The sequence below is a fragment of the Salmo salar genome, chromosome 18, assembly GCF_965601325.2.
Source record: "Salmo salar chromosome 18, fSalSal1, whole genome shotgun sequence".
Taxonomy (NCBI): Eukaryota; Metazoa; Chordata; class Actinopteri; order Salmoniformes; family Salmonidae; genus Salmo; species Salmo salar.
The window spans coordinates 84,796,331-84,809,180 of record NC_138308.1 but is presented as its reverse complement, the minus strand read 5'-3'; the positions used below and the strand labels follow the sequence as shown (position 1 = coordinate 84,809,180).

At 38.3% G+C, this 12,850-nt stretch overlaps 1 non-coding gene across 1 annotated transcript; it reads left to right on the top strand.

The window, feature by feature from the left end:
- Positions 1–2,609: 2,609 nt before the first annotated feature.
- On the top strand, positions 2,610–12,435 carry LOC106578004 (uncharacterized). Its single transcript, XR_001322256.3, has 3 exons — positions 2,610–2,720; positions 7,359–7,466; positions 7,971–12,435. It is a non-coding gene; the product is annotated as an uncharacterized LOC106578004 (transcript).
- Positions 12,436–12,850: the final 415 nt, after the last annotated feature.

Below are 12,850 nucleotides of genomic sequence, written 5' to 3'. Positions count from 1 at the left end.
CCATTGACAGAATTGTGAAAGAAATCCAGGTGAAGATGGAACCAACTGTGGAAAACCTAGATAATATCAATTTGAGTTTCAAGTCTCTACCCACATTTCAGAAAGATGCTGCATTTAAAGCAGGAAGATGTGCAACCAATTTTGCATCAGAACTAGTCCGTATTATTTGGTTTGCAACAATTGGTAAAGGGGCTGCCCAGGCATCTAGAACTGGGCGAGTGGCAGGTGCATTGTCAGGGGTTCTCTCTGGCCTATTTCTTGCTATGGAAATGTTCTTCATCGCCAAAGAATCCATGGAAATCCATCAAATTAATCAGCATTAAAGTGAAGCGAATCAGCACCGAAGTGAACCAACAAAGTCTGACACACTGAAATCCATTGCGTGTTGGTCAAGGAAACAGCTGGAAGTTATCAACAGACAATAGATGCATTTAAACCTTGAGAATAGAACTTGACAAATAAATGACAGTAATAAAGTCTACATTCATCCACTTGTTCTTTTTGTACCACAATATGTTAAGTGCTTCTATGTGAATTGTGGGACATTTACTCTGTAATACTTTTAATTTATTCAAAATTCATAAGCAGCATTGACAGGGGTGATCTCTTAGTTCTTGACATAATCTCATTGTCAAGGATACCAATAAGCTCAGTGAAATGGATAAGTTTGTTCAGAAAGTCATGGAAATGTCTGATAAGTATGAGCAGATCATTTTTGGGGAATTGATAAGAAATCAAATCAAATTTTATTTGTCACATGTGCTGAAAACTACATGTGTAGACCTTACCGTAAAATTCTTACCTACAGGCCCTTATTGTAAAAAAAAAAGTAATTATGAAAACATTTGCTAAGTAAACTAAAAGTAAAAAACTAACACAATAAAATAACAATAATGAGGTTATATACAAGGGGTACCGGTACCGAGTCAATGTGCAGGGATACAGGTTAGTCAAGGTAATATGTACATTTTGGTAGGGGTAAAGGGACTATGCATAGATAATAAACAGAGACTAGCAGGAGCATATGTGAAGGAATGTGAATGTATGAATAAATATTAATAATACAGGGGTTAATACAAATAGTCCTGGTAGCCATTTGGTTAACTGTTCAGGAGTCTTATGGCTTGGGAGGTAGAAGCTGTTCACAAGCCTTTTGGTCCTAGACTTGGCCCTCCGGTACAGCTTGCCGTGCGGTAGCAGAGAGAACAGTCTATGACTTGGGTGGCTGGAGTCTTTGACAATTATTAGTGCCTTCCTCTGACACCGTCTGGAATAGTGGTCCTGGACGGCAGGAAGCTTGGCCCCAGTGATGTACTGGGCTGTACACTACCCTCTGTAGCGCCTTGTGTTCAGATGCCGAGCAGTTGCCATACCAAGCGGTGATGCAACCAGTCAAGATGCTCTCAATGGTGCAGCTGTAGAACCTTTTTAGAATTTGAGGACCCATGCCAAGTCTCCTGAGGTGCAATAGGTGTTGTCGTGCCATCTTCACGATTGTCTTGGTGTGTTTGGACCATGATAGTTTCTTAGTGATGTGGTCACCAAGGAACTTGAAGCCTTGACCCATTCCTCTACAGCCCTGTTGATGTAAATGGGTGTGTGCTCAGCCCTCCTTTCCTGTAGTTCAAGATCAGCTCCTTTGTCTTGCTCATGTTGAGGGAGAGGTTGTTGTCCTTGCACCACACTGCCAGCTCTCTGACCTCCATATAGGCTGTCTCATCATTGTCGGAGATCAGGCCTACCACCATTGTGTCATGGTAAACTTAATGATGGTGTTGGAGTTGTGCTTGGCCACGCAGTCATGGGTGATCAGAGAGTACAGGAGGGGACTAAGCACGCACCCCTGAGTGGCCCTCGTGTTTAGGATCAGCGTCTCAGTTGTGTTGTTGCCTATCCTTACCACCTGGGGGTGGCCCATCAGGAAGTCCAGGATTGTGTTATGGGGTACTACAGTATTGTTGTCCCTCTGTGGTGTTATGGGGTACTACAGTATTGATGTCCCTCTGTGGTGTTATGGGGTACTACAGTTTTGCTGTCCCTCTGTGGTGTTATGGGGTACTACAGTATTGCTGTCATTCTGTGGTGTTATTGGGTACTTCAGTATTGTTGTCACTCTATGGGGTACTACAGTATTTGGTGGAACTGTCCCTCTGTGGTGTTATGGGATACTACAGTATTTGGTGGTAGTGTGGACCTTATTATCAAGTCAAGTGAACAGGTGAATTAATATGACAGGTGAATTAAGCAGATTGTTTTTGCTTTTTTCCCACACATCCCTATTCTGTTAAATGTAAAAAAAAAAATATGATTCTCACAATAACATGCATTTGCGTAAACATGTCTTTGACTGCATTTATCTATGACTGAAATCAAGCAATGAGTATTGTTGACATTACACCGTGATCAAGTTACTTTGACTCCTAACATCACAGTCATGGGTCAGACCAGTAAATGGTAATGTTTAACTATTGTACTAAAATCCTCACAGTGTAGCAGTAAACACAGGTGCTTTCTGGTACCTGCATGGACAATGTCTCAAGTGAACATTGATACACTCAGTCATCATTAAGTCATAAAATAACTCCTTATCAATGATGAACCTTGATTTGTGATTGGACACAACTGTTGTTTTTATTTTCAGAATCCAGAATCTCCAACACAGTCAAGTTGTTACTCCTCTGGATAACCCATTGTACCTCCACTGCACCTAACTAAACACTGTGAGTATGAAATGATTTCCACTGGTGTAGTTGTAGGAAATGTAAACTGTTCTGTTCTAATGTTGCATTAATATAGAACTATTCATGAAAATGCTGTATATGTAAAAGTATGTTTCTACGTCATACATTGTTTCAAGCCACTCCTTGCAACAAATCTGATGTGAGATTCATGTGAGATGAATTATTATATTTTGGGTTAATATAATGATGCAAGTTATATTCCTCAAGAATCAACGGTGTATATCATTAATTGAAATGACCTTCGAACAGCAGTAAATATAGCAGATTGTAACTAACATAACACTTGGCCTCCAGTTCTCCTTACTGTACCTCCCTAAAGCTGAAGTGTGCAGTTATTGGTGGAGAATTCCCCATTGAATACACAATTAATGATTGAAGTTTGAATACCGAGGAAGTGAAGTTGTACTGATAATAATTAGAAGTATAATTTCTCAATGAAACCCTGTTTTGAATCCAGTGTCTCTTATTGGCTGCATGTATCTGTGCCTGTCTGGACAATTGTTCCTAGATGCAGTTTGTTGAGATTTGAGGCTGTCTTGACTGCTGACAATATGGCTGTAATCAGCTTTTTAGAATGCTTTACATTGTACACCCTAACAGGCCTTTGAACCCTGATACACCGGAACCAATTACAGTGCGCCCACTCTGTAGTAATAAACTGTACTGCAGTTTGAGGGGTAAGTGTGGCTTGTAGGACGGAGTTACTTGGACTTGCAGTCAGTGAACCATAATTGAATTCTTGAGAGATTAAGTGCAGATTTTTTTATGCACCTTTCCCACAATTGTTTTAATATTTTTTTTTGTTATTTAACCTTTATTTAACTAGGCAAGTCAGTTAAGAACAAATTCTTATTAACAATGATGGCCTACTTGTAAAGTCCCCTCAGTCAAACCCTCCCCTAACCCGGATGACGCTGGGCCTATTGTGCACCGCCCTATGGGACTCCCGATCATAGCCGGTTGTGATGCAGCCCGGGATCGAACCCGGCTCTGTAGTGACACCTCTACTACTGGGATGCAGTGCCTTAGACCGCTGCGCCACGCGGGAGGAAAACAATTATTTCCACATCCACAAAATATATCATATCTATACAAATACGGACATTATCATGTATGTGCCTAAACATATATTTGACTGCACTTTGAAAACATATAATAAGTCTCTGGCATTTCACCCTGATCAAGTGACTTTTACTTTCAGAATGACTGGTGTGAGGCCGACCTAGAATGTTAATATTTAAATTCTGAACCCTTCTCCACAAAAGAAAAAAAATTATGATAGAGGTATTGCATTTAATCCTTATCATGTCGCTGTTTGAATCAAAGGTGATGGACATAACAAGTAAATGTTCAACTAAAAGCAGTAACACTAAGACAGGTGGTCTATATTATGTTGTCCTGAAGAGGCATAAATCTTTTATAGTGAAAACCATGACACTTTCAACTGGTGGTGATGTGCAGTGTGATGTAAGTGTATCTAGTTATTTGACTTTAACAACAGGTGCAGTGTGGCTATGTAGGTCGTTGGAAGCTCAATACTACAATTAACTAATCCTACAATTCTTTCCTTGGGCATGTTTTTACCAGAATAGTAAAAACTGTTTAGTTGAAATGATTCGACTGCACCTGTAGGCAATAATTCAAAACTGCCTTGCCCTTCATTTCCCATATATATTGATTAATATAAAAACATTATAAATATCTATAAATGAAATGCACATACACACTACAAATACACTACAAATGTAGTGTCTTCAGAAAATATTCACACCCCTTTACTTTTTCCACATTGTGTTGTGTTACAGCCTGAATTTAAAAGGGATTCAATTGAGATTTTGTCTCGCTGATCTACGTACAATACCTCATAATTTCAAAGTGGAATTTGGTTTGTTGAGCATTTTTTAAATTAAAAAAAATAAACGCTGAAATGTCTTGAGTCATTAGTATTCAACTTCTTTCTTATTTCAAGCCTAAATAAGTTCAGGAGTAAACATTTGCTGAAAAAGTCACATCAGTTGCATGGACTTATTCTGTGTTCAATAAAAGTGGTGAACATGATTTTAGAATAACTACCCCATTGCTGTATCCCACACATACAATTATCTGTAAGTTCCCTCAATCAATAGTGAATTTTAAGCACCTATTCAACCACAAAGACCAGGGAGGTTTTTCAATGCCTTGCAAAGAATTGTTAGATAAAAAAAGCAGAATATCCCTTTGAGCATGGTGAATTTATGAATTAGGCTTTGAATGGTTTATCAATGCACCCAGTCACTACAAAGATACAGGCAGAGAGGAAGGAAACTGCTCAGGGACTTCACCATGAGGCCAGTGGTGATTTTAAAACATTGAAAACTTTAGAGAGTATAATGGTTGTGATTTGAGAACTGAGGATGGATCAACAACATCGTAGTTACTCCAAAATACTAACGTAAATGACGGAGTGAAAAGAAGGAAGCCTGTACAGAATAAACATATTCCAATACATGCATCCTGTTTGCAACAAGGCACTTAAGTAATCCTGGATAAAAAAAAATGGCAAAGAAATTAACTTTTGTCCTAAATACAAAGCATTATAGTTGTGGATATCACTGAGTACCACTCTTCATATTTTCAAGCATGGTGATGGATGCTTCATGTTATGGGTATGCTTGTCATTGGCAAGTACTAGGGAGCTTTGTAGGATAAACATACATGGAATACAGCTAAGCACAGGCAAAATCCTAGAGGGAAACCTGGCTCAGTCTTCTTTCCAACAGACACTGGGAGACATTTACCTTTCAGCAGGACAATAACCTAAAACACAAGGCCAAATCTACATTGGTGTTGCTTACCAAGACAGCATTGAATGTTCCTGAGTGGCCTAGTTACAGTGTTGACTTAAATCATCTTGAAAATCTATGGCAAGAATTGAAGATGTATTTCTATCAATGATCAACAACCAACTTGATTGTTCTTGACATTTGTTTTAAGAATAATGGGCAAATATTGTACAACCCAGATGTGCAAATCTTAACTTCCCCCAAACATACTCACAGCTGTAATTGCTGCCAAAGGTGTTTCTAAAATGTATCGTCTCAGGGGGTGAATAATTATATAATCAAGATATATTAGTTGTTTCTTTCTTTTTTCTTTCTATTTTTATAAATGTTAGAATTCTTCCACTTATATATTGCAGAGTAATTTTTGTAGATTGTTGACCAAAAATGACAAATCCATTTTAACCCCATTTTGTAACACAGAATGTGGAAAAAGCGAAGCGTGTGAATACTTTCTGAAGGTGCTGTAGCTACATTTTGGTAACACTTCAGTCCACTACATCCTCCTGTCTGATGATCCATCATTGTGTTCCATCTGCTTATACAGCCTCTCTCCAGAATACGACTGAGAGCTTATGCAACCAACATTTCCACGTGGGGCCCATATGGGTTAATGAATGACTGTTCCAAGGGCCCAATGAGAGAAACCCAACAGGAACCCACAAAATGTTGTCCTCAGTATCCACTTTGGCCCCACATGTGGTTGCCATGTTGGTCTTTGTGTGGGTTCACGTCGGTCTTATTGAGGGACCCCATCTGGTTATAGGGTGGGTGTGTAGTGTAACCTATATGGGCAAGAAGTAGACTGTAAATGTGGTTTTCAATTGGGACCAAACTGGTTTTGTTCTCAGTCTCCATGCAGGCCCCAGATGTTGCTGCCTAAGCAAGCTTTCCTAACCCTCTACAGTCTAAGCCCTGCCTAAGCTAACATGTGGAAAAGTTTTAAGAAGGTCATACTACCTATTTGATTTAGAATTTCCAGACCCCTTGAAGAATATATATATTTTTTAAAGAATGAAAAATGTAATTTGGCCTTAGGGCTATTAGCCCATACAAACGCATTGAATAACAGATTCATTACATGGAACAACAGATGGTCCCCCAAAAAATCTAAAGCAAGTTTGTTCTGAAGTGTCTGTCCTATATCTAAAAGATATAAGAACAGGATTTCTTATTGTTTTTTATGTATTTGATCCCTTATTTTTAGCACTAAACTGTCTTCATATATACTTCCATAATTATTTTAACTGGTACCAGACGAGTCTTGTGAGGCCTGTGGGCGTCCTAGAGAAAAACAACAGACATGTACATGTTAGTGTGGAGCCCAAACTGTTCAGATGCTACAGACAGAAGTTGGCAGATCGTATCGACTTCAGACGAGACCCATGACACTTGTTTGGACACTGCAGATTATTTTATGAGAAGACTGATGTTCGGGATGTCTCATGGTTTAATTAACAAACTCCGTTCTAGCTCTGCCACCTTTCACCTCAGATGAGGAAGTGTGACATCGGCAGATGTGGTAGATTGAGATGCATCCAATGCAAAAGGATATCTCTGTCTTAAACGGACAGATTTTTGGGGGGGATGTTTTTATTATGCTAATATGATTTCTGAAGGGCAATTCTAGGGGGTTAAGAGATGACAGAAGCAGTTTTCTTTATCAAATAAATTAATGTTTATTTATAGCACATGCTCAGATCCTATTTTCTCAACTATCTACACATGCTAAAACACTTCAAATATGACTGAGATAAAAGGTTAATATTTTAACACTGTTCTTTGTCTCTTTCTCCAGTGGGATTGAAGTCATCTGCTCCCCCCAAATCCATCAAAGCAGAAAATAACCTGTCAGTCCATCATGAGAGTGGTTCAACTGACGACAGTATGGAATCACCATATGACGGTGAGTAAGATTTTATGGAGCAGTTTCACCTGTTAGCCCATTACTACATTATATTATCGAGGCAAATTTCTGTGGACATCAATTAAATAATGTCTAGGACTATTCTTAAACAAAATTCAAAGAATACTAAAATAATTATTTATGTGTAATCCAGTATTATTTGCACAATTATTAAACAATTTGGAGGTTTAATTTAGGATTAACGCATTGTTCAACTGATCTTTTCTACCCATAATCAACATTAGGTGCAACCCATACGTTTTGTGTCCATTGTATGGTACTGAATTATTTGATGGTTACAGGAATGACCAAAGTAAATTATATTTAATCCATGATTCACATGCGATTTATTATTTTGCGTAAGGGAATTGTCTTTATGTTGTCAAAACTCATGTGTTTACATAGCAATTAGCAATGTGATTTTTTTATTACCTAAATGGAATATGGCAGGTCTTTTGTATTCATTTCATGGAGCAATGTCTAAATAAACACTCTGTTTTTCAGAGAGATTGAAAAAACTGAAAAAGGAATTTGAGGAAAGTGTTGAAGTATTCAGACACCTCCTTGATGAACATTTGAAGGACCTTCAGGCAAAAGTGAAAGAGCTTCGTCAGATAGCTGACAGTTATGAGAATTGGTACCGTGCCACTACTAGAGGTAGTCTGGCAGGGGGTGTTATGGGGGCAGCTGGAGGGATCACTACTTTAGTAGGCCTTGGCCTGGCTCCATTCACTTTAGGCACCTCCATGGTTGTTGCCGGGGCGGGTATGGTGATGGGTGTAACTGGTGGGATTACTGGCGCTGCTTCTACCATCACCAGCATGGTGAGTCAACGAAGCGACCGACAGAACATTCAGAACATTCAGAAACATTTTCTGGAAAAAGTCAAACCAATTGAGGAAAGCTTGAGTAAAATCAACTGGAAAGTTGAAGAATTAAAGGCAATGGCCAATGATGCAGCTAAAACAGGGTTTGGAATTTGTAAAATAGCAGGTAATCTGGCTTTTTTAGATGACTTTGCAAATATTGCCAAACTAAGTGCCTCATCTGCTAAATCTGTCCGTGTAGCAGCATCATTGACAGCGGTGCTCTCTGGCCTACTCCTAGTTCTTGACATAATCTCTATTGTCAAGGATGCCAAGGAACTTTATGCAATGGAAAATGGAAACCAAATTCAGTCAGACACACTGAGCTTTATTCGGACAATCAGGGACATGGCTGAACAGTATGAGCAGACACTAAAAACGTTTGAACAGACAAAGGAAGAACTTCTTCGAAAAAAATGTTGATTAAGAAAATACATATATTTAAATTAAAATAATCTGATTATATTGCTTGAAAGGGGTCTGATTTTACAGTTGAAGTAGGAAGTTTACATACACCTTAGCCAACTACATTTAAACTCTGTTTTTCACAATTCCTAACAATTAATCCTAGTAAAAATTCCCTGTCTTAGGTCAGTTAGGATCACCACTTAATTTTAAGAATGTGAAGTGTCAGAATAGTAGTAGAGAATGATTTATTTCACCTTTTATTTCTTTCATCACATTCCCAGTGGGTCAGCAGTTCACATACACTCAATTAGTATTTCGGTAGCATTGCCTTTAAATTGTTTAACTTGTGTCAAACGTTTCGGGTAGCCTTCACAAGCTTCCCACAATAAGTTGGGTGAATTTTGGCCCATTCTTCCTGATAGAGCTGGTGTAACTGATTCAGGTTTGTAGGCCTCCTTGCTCGCACACGCTTTTTCAGTTCTGGCCAAAAATGTTCTATAGGATTGAGGTTAGGGCTTTGTGATGGCCACTCCAATAACTTGACTTTGTTGTCCTTAAGCCATTTTGCCACAACTTTGGAAGTATGCTTGGGGTCATTGTCCATTTGGAAGACCCATTTGCGACCAAGCTTTAACTTCCTGACTGATGTCTTGAAATGTTCTGTCAATATATCCACATAATTTTCCTGCCTCATGAAGCCATCTATTTTGTGAAGTCCCTCCTGCAGCAAAGCACCCCCACAACATGGTACTGCCACCCCTGTGCTTCACAGTTGGGATGGGGTTCTTCGGCTTGCAAGCCTCCCCCTTTTCCCCCCAAACATAACGATGGTCATTATGGCCAAACAGTTATCTTTTTATTTCATCAGACCAGTGGACATTTCTCCAAAAAAGTACGATCTTTGTCCCCATTTGCAGTTGCAAACCATAGTCTGGCTTTTTTATGGTGGTTTTGGAGCAGTGGCTTCTTCCTTGCTGAGTGGCCTTTCAGGTTATGTCGATATAGGACTCGTTTTACTGTGGATATAGATACTTTTGTACCTTTTTCCTCCAGCATGGAGGTCGTTTCACTGTTGTTCTGGGATTGATTTGCACTTTTCACACCAAAGTAGGTTCATCTCTAGGAGACAGAACGCGTCTCCTTCCTGAGCGGTATGACGACTGCGTGGTCCCATGGTGTTTATATTTGCGTACTATTGTTTGTACAGATGAACGTGGTACCTTCAGGCATTTGGAAATTGCTCCCAAGTATGAACCAGACTTGTGGAGGTCTACAATTTTTTTTCTGAGGTCTTGGCTGATTTCTTTTAATTTTCCCATGATGTCAAGCAAAGAGGCACTGAGTTTGAAGGTAGGCCTTAAAATACATCCACAGATACACCTCCAATTGTCTCAAATTTTGTCAATTAGCCTATCAGAAGCTTCTAAATCCATGACATCATTTTCTGGAATTTTCCAAGCTGTTTAAAGGCACAGTAAACTTAGTGTATGTAAACTTCTGACCCACTGGAATTGTGATACAGTGAGTTATAAGTGAAATAATCTGTCTGTAAACAATTGTTGGAAAAATTACTTGTCATACACAAAGTAGATGTCCTAATTGACTAGCCAAAACTATAGTTTGTTAACAAGAAATTTGTGGAGTGGTTGAAAATCGAGTTTTAATGACTCCAACCTAAGTGTATGTAAACTTCCGACTTCAACTGTATAATTATGTTCAGAGAAAATAATTTATTTGACAAAGGTAACTGTATCCTGGGTTTAGAATTGTAGTGTATGAACTATGTATATGGACTTATCAAGATATATGGTGGTATTATCCATTACATATGGTCTATCTTGATTTTATATTTGTACAGAAACATATTGTGTTTGATCTTTCTTACCTTTTATAATGTTATTTGTTAAACACTTTGAACTGAATTTGTTAAAAGAAATGTGCTAATGTGTGTTTGATTGCTTGGTTTTATCTACTTGAATTTAAAAAATGACTAATGTATACATTGAAATGTAAATGGCTACAAATAGTTCGTAATGTAGCTACAGTATGTGTCCTGAGGATGTACAAGTAAAAATGTAAATGTCAAATATGCATTTGAACTGTAAATATCAACATAATATTCTGGTGTGTTTAATCTGCTAGCTCCCAATGTACCGTATGTGCAATACTTTGAGGAAGCCATGTACCGTAAATTCCGGACTATAAGCCGCAACTTTTTTCCCACGCTTTGAACATCGCGGCTTAAACAATGACGCGGCTAATATATGGATTTTTCCCGCTTTAAATGTTTTGTTCTCCAAAAAAACACATTCTGTGACGTGCTCAGTTTTTTGGCGGCATGAAGCTTTCATTAGACCAATGAAATTGCCGAACGGGTTAAGGGCAAACAACTTTTTTGTTTACTGTTTAGATTAAGTCGAGCGCTCTCAAACTTCCCATCATTCTGATTACGGTAGTCATTTTGTCACCCTCATCATGGCAAAGACACGGAGAAATGCATATGATGCAGCTTTCAAGTTGAAGGCGATTGATCTGGCTGTTGGAAAAGGAAATAGAGCTGCTGCACGGGAGCTTGGTCTTAATGAGTCGATGATAAGACGTTGGAAACAGCAGCGTGAGGAATTGACTCAGTGCAAAAAGACAACTAAAGCTTACTGCAATTTTTTATTTTTGTTACAAACCATGTTTCGTTAAAGCCTATTTATTTTTGTTACAAGCCGTGTTTCGTTAAAGCCTATTTATTTTTGTTACAAGCCGTGTTTCGTTAAGGCCTGTGTAAAGTTCATTTGTTTGAATGTACCGGTAGGCACCTGCAGCTTATAGACATGTGCGGCTTATTTATGTTCAAAATAATATCTTTTTTTAAATTCAGTGGGTGCGGCTTATATTCAGGTGCGCTTAATAGTCCGGAAATTATGGTAAGCAATGTTCATTATTGATGTTTATTTTCTCCTTTTAATTTTTTAAGTACTTTGAAATGCGTCATCTGTTAGAAATGTGCCATATAAATGAAGTTAGATTATATTTTTTATTTTTAAATGTTCACCTTTATTTAACCAGGTAGGCAAGTTGAGAACAAGTTCTCATTTACAATTGCAACTTGGCCAAGATAAAGCAAAGCAGTTCAACACATACAACAACACAGAGTTACACATAGCGTAAAACAAACATACAATCAATAATACAGTAGAAAAATAAGTCTATATACAATGTGAGCAAATGAGGTGAGATAAGGGAGGTAAAGGCAAAAAAGGCCATGGTGGCAAAGTAAATACAATATAGCAAGTAAAACACTGGAATGGTAGATTTGTAGTGGAAGAAAGTGCAAAGTAGAAATAGAAATAATGGGGTGCAAAGGAGCAAAATAAATAAATACAGTAGGGGAAGTTGTTTGGGCTAAATTATAGATGGGCTATGTGCAGTGATCTGTGAGCTGCTCTGACAGCTGGTGCTTAAAGCTAGTGAGGGAGATAAGTGTTTCCAGTTTCAGAGATTTTTGTAGTTCGTTCCAGTCATTGGATTAGACTTAACTTTTGTCTCTTATGAAAAGTACATTAACAGCAAATGTCAGCAAACTATTCATTTGAAATTAAGGTATTATTTAATGAATACACGTGTATAGTCAAATATTGTATAACAAATGTATTTGCTGATGCTTTTCACTGATAAAATAAAAAGTCATGATCAACAACAAAGCCTATTTTTGTCTAATAATTTTTTCCAAAACCTACTTGAAGGTAACAGCGCTCAATGTTGCCCCTAGTGGCCAGTTTCCACGTCATCACCTAACGTCCTCAGACATGGATGGACTTCGAATACTGACTTGTAACACGGGTGACCTGACTGTTATATCCTGTGTTGTATTCTCCACTTCCTCATCACCTGCTCCAAAAGGACCATAGGGCCCACATCAAGACACCTGTAAGACCACACACAAAAGATGTGACTATTGTACAAGTCACTCTCCAGTCCCGCCCCACATTACAATACGAAACATTAAGGATGACTGCTCTTTCCATTACATAGACTGACCAGGTGAAAGCTATAATAGTTTATAGATGTCACTTGTTAAATCCACTTCAATCAGTGTAGATGAAGTGAAGGAGACAG